General features: G+C 41.4%; 1 pseudogene; it reads right to left on the bottom strand.

Moving 5' to 3' along the window:
* Positions 1-7,000: 7,000 nt before the first annotated feature.
* The window catches only part of LOC103587203, a 4,029-nt pseudogene continuing 2,503 nt past the window's right edge, over positions 7,001-8,526 (bottom strand).

Below are 8,526 nucleotides of genomic sequence, written 5' to 3'. Positions count from 1 at the left end.
CCTCGGACTCTGTTCATTTTTCTTTATTCTTTTTGCTCCTCTGCATAATTTCAAATGTCTTATCTTCAGGTTTATTTATCCTTTTTTTTGGCTGGTCAATTTTGCTATTGAATCTCTCTAGTGAATTTTTCATTTTAGTTACTGTACTTATCATCTCCAGAATTTGTTCAGTTCCTTTTTCTAATTTTTTTCTCTTATATTGGTATTCTCATTTCTTTAGACATTGTTTTCCTGATTTTTCATTAGTTTGTTGTCCATAGTTTTCTTTAGCTCATTGAACGTATTTAAGACTGTTGATTTAATGACTTTGATTAATAATTTCAGTGTCTGGGCTTCCTTTGTATTTTTCTGTTGTATTTTTTATTGCCTGTGATGGTTTCTGTTGTATTTTTTATTGCCTGTGAATGGGCCATACATTTTTGTTACTTTGTATGTTTTGTCATTTTTAGTTGAAAATTGGACTTTCTGAGTTTTATGTTGTGGTAACTCTGGAAATCAAATTTTCCCAGCCCTCAGAGATTGCTGGGTTTTGCTTCTTGATTGCTAAAGTTGTTCTTTTGTGACTTTTCCAAACTATTTTTTGCAAAGTGTGTATTTCTTCTTGTGTGTTCTCTATTTTCAGCCAATTATTCAAGATATCCTTAATGTCTCCCTCCTAGGAGGGGAAAAAATAAATAGGTCCTGTCTGTGAAAATCTGTTCTTGGCCCAGACGCCACTTCAGCCCCTGGGGATGCCAGCCCCACAGCGATCATAAGCTCAATCAGAACTTACAACCCCAGTTTTTGAAGGACAGTGTCCTTATTGCCCACCCTTATGGGTCCCGCAGCTGCCTGTCACAGAGTTGGCAAATGGGGGTGGTAGCTTTTACCATGGGAAAGCTGAAATTGAGAGAAATTTACCAACCCTCTCACCACACTCTGTCCTGGACACTATAAGTGTTCTACTACATCCAGAGTTCCAAAATGTTTCCTTCAGACAGTTTCTGCCAATTCAATTGTTGTTTTGATGGGTGGATAGATTTCTGGAGCTTCCTATTCCACTATCTTCCCTGATGTCACCCTACAAACTTGTGGAGTTTTAATGTGTCTGTTGTAAATAGGTGACAGGGCCCTAAGAGGAAAATGCTCTCTATATTATGTGCAGTTACAGGCAAACAATGGTGGTGTTTGTTTTAAAACAGTTCGGCAGTGCTTTTCCTTGTACAGTCTTACACTGGATAGTGACATTTCAGTCAACAACCAACTGTGTTTACGGCTGTGGTTCCATAAGACTGTAATGGCTGTAACCATTTACCCAAGGAGTGTAGTAGGCTGTACCATCTAGGTTTGTGTAAGTACACTCTATGATGTTCACGTGAGGAGATCATCTAATGTAATCCCCTAACTATGCACGTCTTAAAACTATCCCTGTTGTTGAGTGATGCGTGTCTTAGAACTATCCCCATCATTAAGCCATGCATGACTGTAGTGGTTTTGTTAAAATTCCAGCAAGGTAGTTTTTTGGTTGCACTTTATTTTTCCTGCTTGTCTCTTTTGGACAATCAGTAGGCTTATTTTGAAATAAAAATTTGAATTCCTATGTGCGGTAGCAGAAAAAAGTTGTGATTGTCAATTTTATCTTTTTTTTTTTTTTTTTGAAAAAGGGTCTTTGCAGATGTCATTAAGGGTCTTGATATGAGGAGATCATCCTGGACTACTGGGTGGGCCCTAAATCCAATGACAAGTGTCTTTATAAGATAGAGACCCAGAGGAGAAGACACCGTGAAGACAGAAGCAGAGAATGGAGGGGCGTGGCCACAGAGGAGGGAACCACAGAGTGGGGGCCACCCCCAGGGGGACCAGCAACGGGATCGCAAACCTCGGTGCTGCGCCCGCACCTCGCTCAGCCAGTGAGCGGGAACCGGTCTGTATGTGGGATCCAAACCCTGGGCGGGAGCGCCGCCACACTCCCAAGCAGCACACTGTAGCAGTGCACCACCAGGCCGGCCCAATGATTGTCAATTTTAGAAATAAAATTCTAACTACCCATGCAGTTTCATGTTACATTTCCCCCTGTGTAACGGAGACATAAAAAAGAATTACGTGATTACTCAAAGCACTGTGTATGCATTGAGAGGCCCAGAAGGACTGCACTTCAGTAATTTCCCCATTAGGAAGAGAAAGCTGAATGTGACAGCCCTGATTCAAAGTTAGCTTCTTCCTTTAATTGTAAAGACAGGAAAGTTTCACAAGAAAATTCAGTTGATTTAATCATTACAAAGAACACAGGGATATGGGCAGAATTATGGCTAAGTATAGTTTTAACAAATGGAAACTAGTAACATCAGTGAAATAAACAAAGTGACATTCCATAATGCAGTTTGTAAAAGGTTAGGTCGATCCACCAACAAAAGCTTGTTCTTAGCAAACACTTTGTTTTTCTACAGCAATTTCCTTAGTATTTTTACATAACAGTCAAGTAACTTTCTTAACATATCAATCAGTAGGTTGACCTGCACCAAGGTCATCTGCCCTTTAAGCCAGCAATTTTGCTGTGTTACAGTTCTTTATCTACAACAGACACTTTAGCCTGGGAAAAGTTTCCTGTCTTTTGCAAGCTTAACATTTATATATGTAATTCTAAAACGTTAGATTATACCTGAAACTACAGGGCTTTGGAAGCTAGGCCCTGTGAAATACATTTGTTTTATAAACGTTAGTATTCTCCACAGTTTCATTGTGAAATGAAGACTATTCCAAAACCAAAGTGTCTGAAAGTTTAGATTATTAATAACTTTATATATAATACTCCCACACTCATATATGTATTTAGTACATATATGAGGGTACTTCAAAAAGTTCTTGGAAAGGGCCGGCCCGGTGGCACACTGGAGAGTGCACCGCTTGGGAGCGCGGCGGCGCTCCCGCCGAGGGTTCGGATCCCATGTGGAGACCGGATCCCTTACCGGTCAGTAAAAAAGAGACAAAAAGGGGGGAAAAAAAGTTCTTTGAAAAATAAAATTAAAAGGTAATATGAACCTTTCCATGAACTTTTTGAAGACCCCTATATGAACATTGTTCTTTAGGCTTCTTGAATGTGTGGGTTATCTTCAATTTGGGAAAATTCCCAATTTTATATATACATACTATACATAAGTACACACACATGTATATTAGTGAAAAGGGATAGATTGTGGGGAGATCACAATATAGTTATGTGCAGAAGGATGTACTTTAATTTGAAATAAAATCAGAATTGATTTTTCCTTAGCATTTGCTCTCTGGCCTTACAAAACAGTTAACTTGAAGGTGCAGTTAAAGTGTAGGACTGAGTTAAAGTGAGTTATGATGGAGAAACATAGATGTATTTTAAACAAGAGTTTATGAGTAGACAACAAAAGATAACATCCCAAGATCAATACTATTACTAATTACCTATTGATGTACATTACATAAAGGAAAATTATAAACTGGATTAAATCTGAAGTATTAGTATTAAGTTATTTGCTTATCACAAGTTTTGTGGATTTGAGAAAAATTAAGATACATTCCTTCTCTCACTTATTCAACATTCATGGATTCCCTACATATTCCAGTGATAACCAATGAGGATGTAATTTGAGGAAAAAATTATTTTGAGCCATGTAGTATTATTTCTATTTTCTTTAAGAATGTCTTTATTTTGCCTTCATTTTTGGTCTTTTTGCTAGGTGTAAGTATTGAGGTTTGCAGTGATTTTCAACATTGGTGACCTGCTATTTATTAGTCTGTGGGGTCCTTACCATTTGCTAGGCAGTTTAAGTGATAAGTATGAAGTTACAAGAAAGAATGTACTTGAACCATATAATATAATTCTATTTTGTTTTTCTAAAAGTATCTGTAATTTGCACTCATTTTTGAAGGGTATTTTCAGGAGGTATAGAATTCTGGAGGATTGCAACCCTCGGTGTTGCGCCCGCACCACGCTCAGCCAGTGAGCGGGAACCGGTCTCCACATGGGATCCGAACCCTCGGCGGGAGCGCCGCCACACTCCCAAGCGGCACACTTCTACAGTGCGCCACCGGGCCGGCCCAAACTCAGGCAATCTTGATGACTCTGACAACATCCTCTAAGCTCATCCAGCATGCTTTTTAGTAGTCATTGTACTCCTCGGAGTAGAACAAGAAGAAGGTTAGGAATGTGAGCTCAGTACTTCTGTCTTTTCAGAATCCAGAAACCAACTTAAAGTAAACCATTTATGCCAGTTATACAGGGTTTTTAGTTTGTTTGTTTTTTGGCTTCTGCCTGCAAAAGTTAGTGATTTGTGATTTGGTAATAGAAAGGTCACAGGTATTTTTATATTATGTATCCGGTAAAGTATTTACTCTTTTCTTTGCAAACAACCATTTGTACTAAAAGATAATCTATCAAGGTGCATTTAAAATAATGTTAAGAAATTGTACATTATCATAGAATAGGTGTTGGATAAGTGAACTTCCTAGGTAATGAAAGTTTAATGTGATTCTAAAGCTTTATTAATTTCAGTTGTCCTTTTTCTCAAATGTATTATACATTTTGTTAGCCTGTTATATGAAGTATATTGAATATGAGTTAACTATTTACTTGAAGACTTAGTGATTATAGTGGTAAGTTTTGGGAGAGTCTTACTATATGCTAGGAACTATTGTAAGTGCTTCACGTGTATTAAAATTTATTCATCATAACAACTCTCTAAAGGTAGGTATTTATATTATTACCATCATATTGTTGAGCAAACTCGGGTACATCTAGGGTACAGAGGAGGTTAAGTAACCTGCTCAAGATGAATTGGCTACTGTGTGCCTTGTGGGGTCTGCCGCCGGCAGACCCAAACAGCCCTAGTCTCGTTCCTTTTGGTGGGCGAGCAAATGGCCCGGATTCCTCTTTCCCTCCAGTCCCTGTTAGGAGACGGGAGAAGAGAGCCGTGAAGAGAGGTGAGCACAGCCACTGGCCCCAACCAGCCCGGTTAAAGGACACTCAGACGCGGCGGGGGTTCTGTCAAGCAGTTCCGTTTATTATCACACAAGCACTTGCTTTTAAAGGCAAATGGGGAAGGGAGGTTTTTACATCCTCCAATCAGCTTAAAGTTTACGAGAGCATGCATCCTATCTCAATGCCTAGCTATTGCAATCACGCAGTGTTCACGAGCGCGGAAGCACGTATTTGGCCAATAAGGGCTAAGGCAAGGTTCCCGCAGACACTCTCACCTACTTCCTCCCTGCGCCGTCTTAGGCTGCCACATTAATACGCCCTTATGGGCCCATAATGGCGCCGCTTGTAATGTCACTTAAGGTGGCGTTAGTTTTTAAGGCCCGACAGTGCCTCAGATCACCTAGCTAATAATGGAGTTCAAATCCACGAAGCTGAGCCGGCCCGGTGGCGCACTGCTACAGTGCGCCGCTTGGGAGTGTGGCGGCGCTCCCGCCAAGGGTTCGGATCCCACATACAGACCGGTTCCCGCTCACTGGCTGAGCGAGGTGCGGGCGCAACACCGAGGGTTGCGATCCCGTTGCCGGTCCCGGTCCGGTATGGGCGCGACACTGAGGGTTGCGATCCGTTGCCGGACACGAAAAAAGACAAAAAGGAAAAAAAAATCCACGAAGCCTAGTTTTAGAGTTCCAAAGTCTTAATAATTCTGTTCTGCCTTTCACTATAAGCATAGTTGCTTAATTCTACTAGCTCTTGTGGAATAAAGCAGAATCTAGGCGATACTTTGAAACTTGCTTTTATAAAAAGTCATCACTTGAATATGTAGGGAAGTGTATACAACTTTATGACCTGTAGAACAATATAGCATAACTCTCCTTCTGCATATTATTAAGTCAAAGCCATAACAGCTTTCCCCGTGTAATTTTCTTACTGTCTGACCTTCCTCATACAAGTATTGCTATTGTGTGCTCTCTCATGTCAGTAATATCCGAAAACCACAGTCACCTCCTTATCAACTTAGAAAGAAATCCCACTGACACTTTTTAAATGGGGTATGAAGAAAGAAAATCCTTTATCATTTTAAGAATTGGTCCTTAGTGTTTGGGAGAGTATTTACTCTGAATATCAGAAATAGAATATCACTTAGGTCATACTAATCCCTGAAGTTTTCTTCAGTTTAAAGTTTTCATCAACTTAATACATATCCAACCACAAGGAACATTAAAATGAATTTTAAGTATTGTCTCATTTCTAGTACTCCATCTAACAAATAGTGCACCAATTTGTAAGGGCAGTATGCAGCATTGCCTGCAGTAGGGGGGTAAAAAACCTAGAGTCCCTTGATTCTGCATTCCCCTCCAATCACCAATAAGTTGCTAAGTCCTATCTCTAGTTTACTGCCATCCTCTTCTGTTTATTTCCATTGCCATTACCTTAGTATGGGCCTTTTTATATCTTGTCTAGATTGCCTAGAACTCAAAATAGTTTACTAGTCCCGCCTCCCCCTTGAAATGCATCTTAATTATACATAGCTGGTTTTTTTTCCTCCAAAGACAGTATTACCTTTATTAAAAAGCAGACATAGCAGCACTTACAAGAGTTCATAAAAGGCATTGTACATTATCAACTGATAGTGTGGAAAGGGCACGTTCCAGCCCAACTGGCTGTGGGCTCTGCACGCTCACAACCACCTGTTCCACTTCATACGTTGCAACCCAGACCCCTGAGGGGAGACCAACAGCAACAGTGGCACTCCTCAACTTCAAGTCTTTGTTATTTGTATGAATAGTCAATCAAGTCAAGTATCACTCTCCTTAGCAGCATCTGAAGCACACATTGGTGTTATGGAGGTGGCTGGTGTACTTGACCCAGTTATTAAAAAATCTAAGCATTCAATAAGAAACACTTCTCCCTGTCCAATGCCATCGACAGAAATACGTCTGTTTTGAAAGAGACACACTTTTCCGTTTAAACATCTGTAAAAGCTAATGCATGCCTCCGCTGCAATAGACAGAAGAGAATTTTGAGCAGGCACTTCTGCACAGCTGTCTTTGGTGAAGAATCCTGATGTGGTCACACTGTTCCCTGCTCACTGCTCTGCTTCTTGCTGCTTGGAGGAGGGGTGAGCACTCCAGAAAGGGGAGGAGAAATCCTGTTTTGTTCAGACAATATGACTTTCTTTGCTTGGGCTTTGTCCAGCAAATCCAAGCTGTTTTATGGGTCTGTATGTTGTGTGCATTTTCAGCAGGAACCTCCTTGAAGTGCTTCAGTTTTGAGCTCCCTGTCTCCCTTATAACCATCCACTTGACACAGTTCTCTATATCCCACCTCTGATACCCTGAAACCTTTTGCATCAGTTCAGATGAAGAGAAATGATACAAGGCAGAAGCAGAAAGTACACCATAAGAAAATTCTAAGTAGCCAACATCCAGGACACAGACATCTAAAAGCTCTGCAATCTGTATGAAGATGTACTGCGGATACTGCGGCCATAACACTTCATATAAGTCATTTAGATATGTAACCTGCATGTACACATTCAGCCAGGACACAATGGTCAGGTGACTTAAACACCACTTAAGGGCCTTCATAATTATTAATTTCATGGTAGGAATTTATTCTTCTGAATAAGCCCCATTTGTAACATAAGCAAACTGGTGCAACTTTTGGGGATAGATTTCCTCAAGTTTGGCAGCAATAAATAAAGATGAATCCCAATAAGCTGTTAAAATGTCTTTACAACATTGTCTTGTGTTGCCATATACCAATCAAAAAAGTTATGTGCCACATAAAATGTCTCCTTGTGAAGTTTATACACTTCATGTACCTCTATTAACCAATCCAGAAGACTTGCTCGCGTTCTAAGCTGTAAAAAAGGGTGTCGCTGCATAAAGTGCTTATCTGTTATGTATCACTTCTCCTTATAAAGGGCTTATCTGTTATGTATGTCTTCTCCTTGTTTAACGTGATTTTCCAAACCTCTCTATTTGCCTCGTTCAGTACAACAGGCAATGGTGAGGCTCTGGATGGCGCGAAACTCCAAGGCTCATGTTTAGAATTTGAGTATACTGGCTCATCCTCTTCTTTGTCAGGCGTGGGGATCAAGGGGCAGGGATCTGTACAGCCAGTACTGTTGTCCCAAGGCTGATCACCACATTGGCCTCTCACAGTCCTGTCAGTTTTGGCAGTTCGTTCATCTGGATCCTGAAAAAAAAAAACGGCCACGTTTGCCGTCTTTTTCCTAGAGCGAACAGAGAAATCTTTCTTCTGCCTCCTCCTTTCGTGGTGTCCCTTCCTTCCCATCTGTCTCCTTCCTTTCCCTCGGCTTGGCACAGGGCTCGAACTCCGACTTCAGGCCCAAAGCCGACTCGGTGGCAGGCAGGCACTCATGAGCCCAGGCAGGAGGCAGGGGTGAGCGGGAGAAGGCAGGCAGTGGCGGGGTTCGCACCTCCCTCTTACACCGCGCTGGCGGCCGAGCTGGCTGCCTCTGCGCCCGGCTTAGAGTGGGACGTTTAAAATCCCTGCGTGAGAAATGGGCACCGGCCCACCCTCGGTCATCGCCCCGCCACACCCACCCACCCCCGTGCTCCCAGGAAGCC

This window comes from Galeopterus variegatus, unplaced genomic scaffold (genome assembly GCF_000696425.1).
Source record: "Galeopterus variegatus unplaced genomic scaffold, G_variegatus-3.0.2 Scaffold427, whole genome shotgun sequence".
In the NCBI taxonomy this organism is placed as follows: Eukaryota; Metazoa; Chordata; class Mammalia; order Dermoptera; family Cynocephalidae; genus Galeopterus; species Galeopterus variegatus.
The sequence above is the reverse complement of the archived record's forward strand: the minus strand, read 5'-3'. Positions and strand labels throughout refer to the sequence as shown.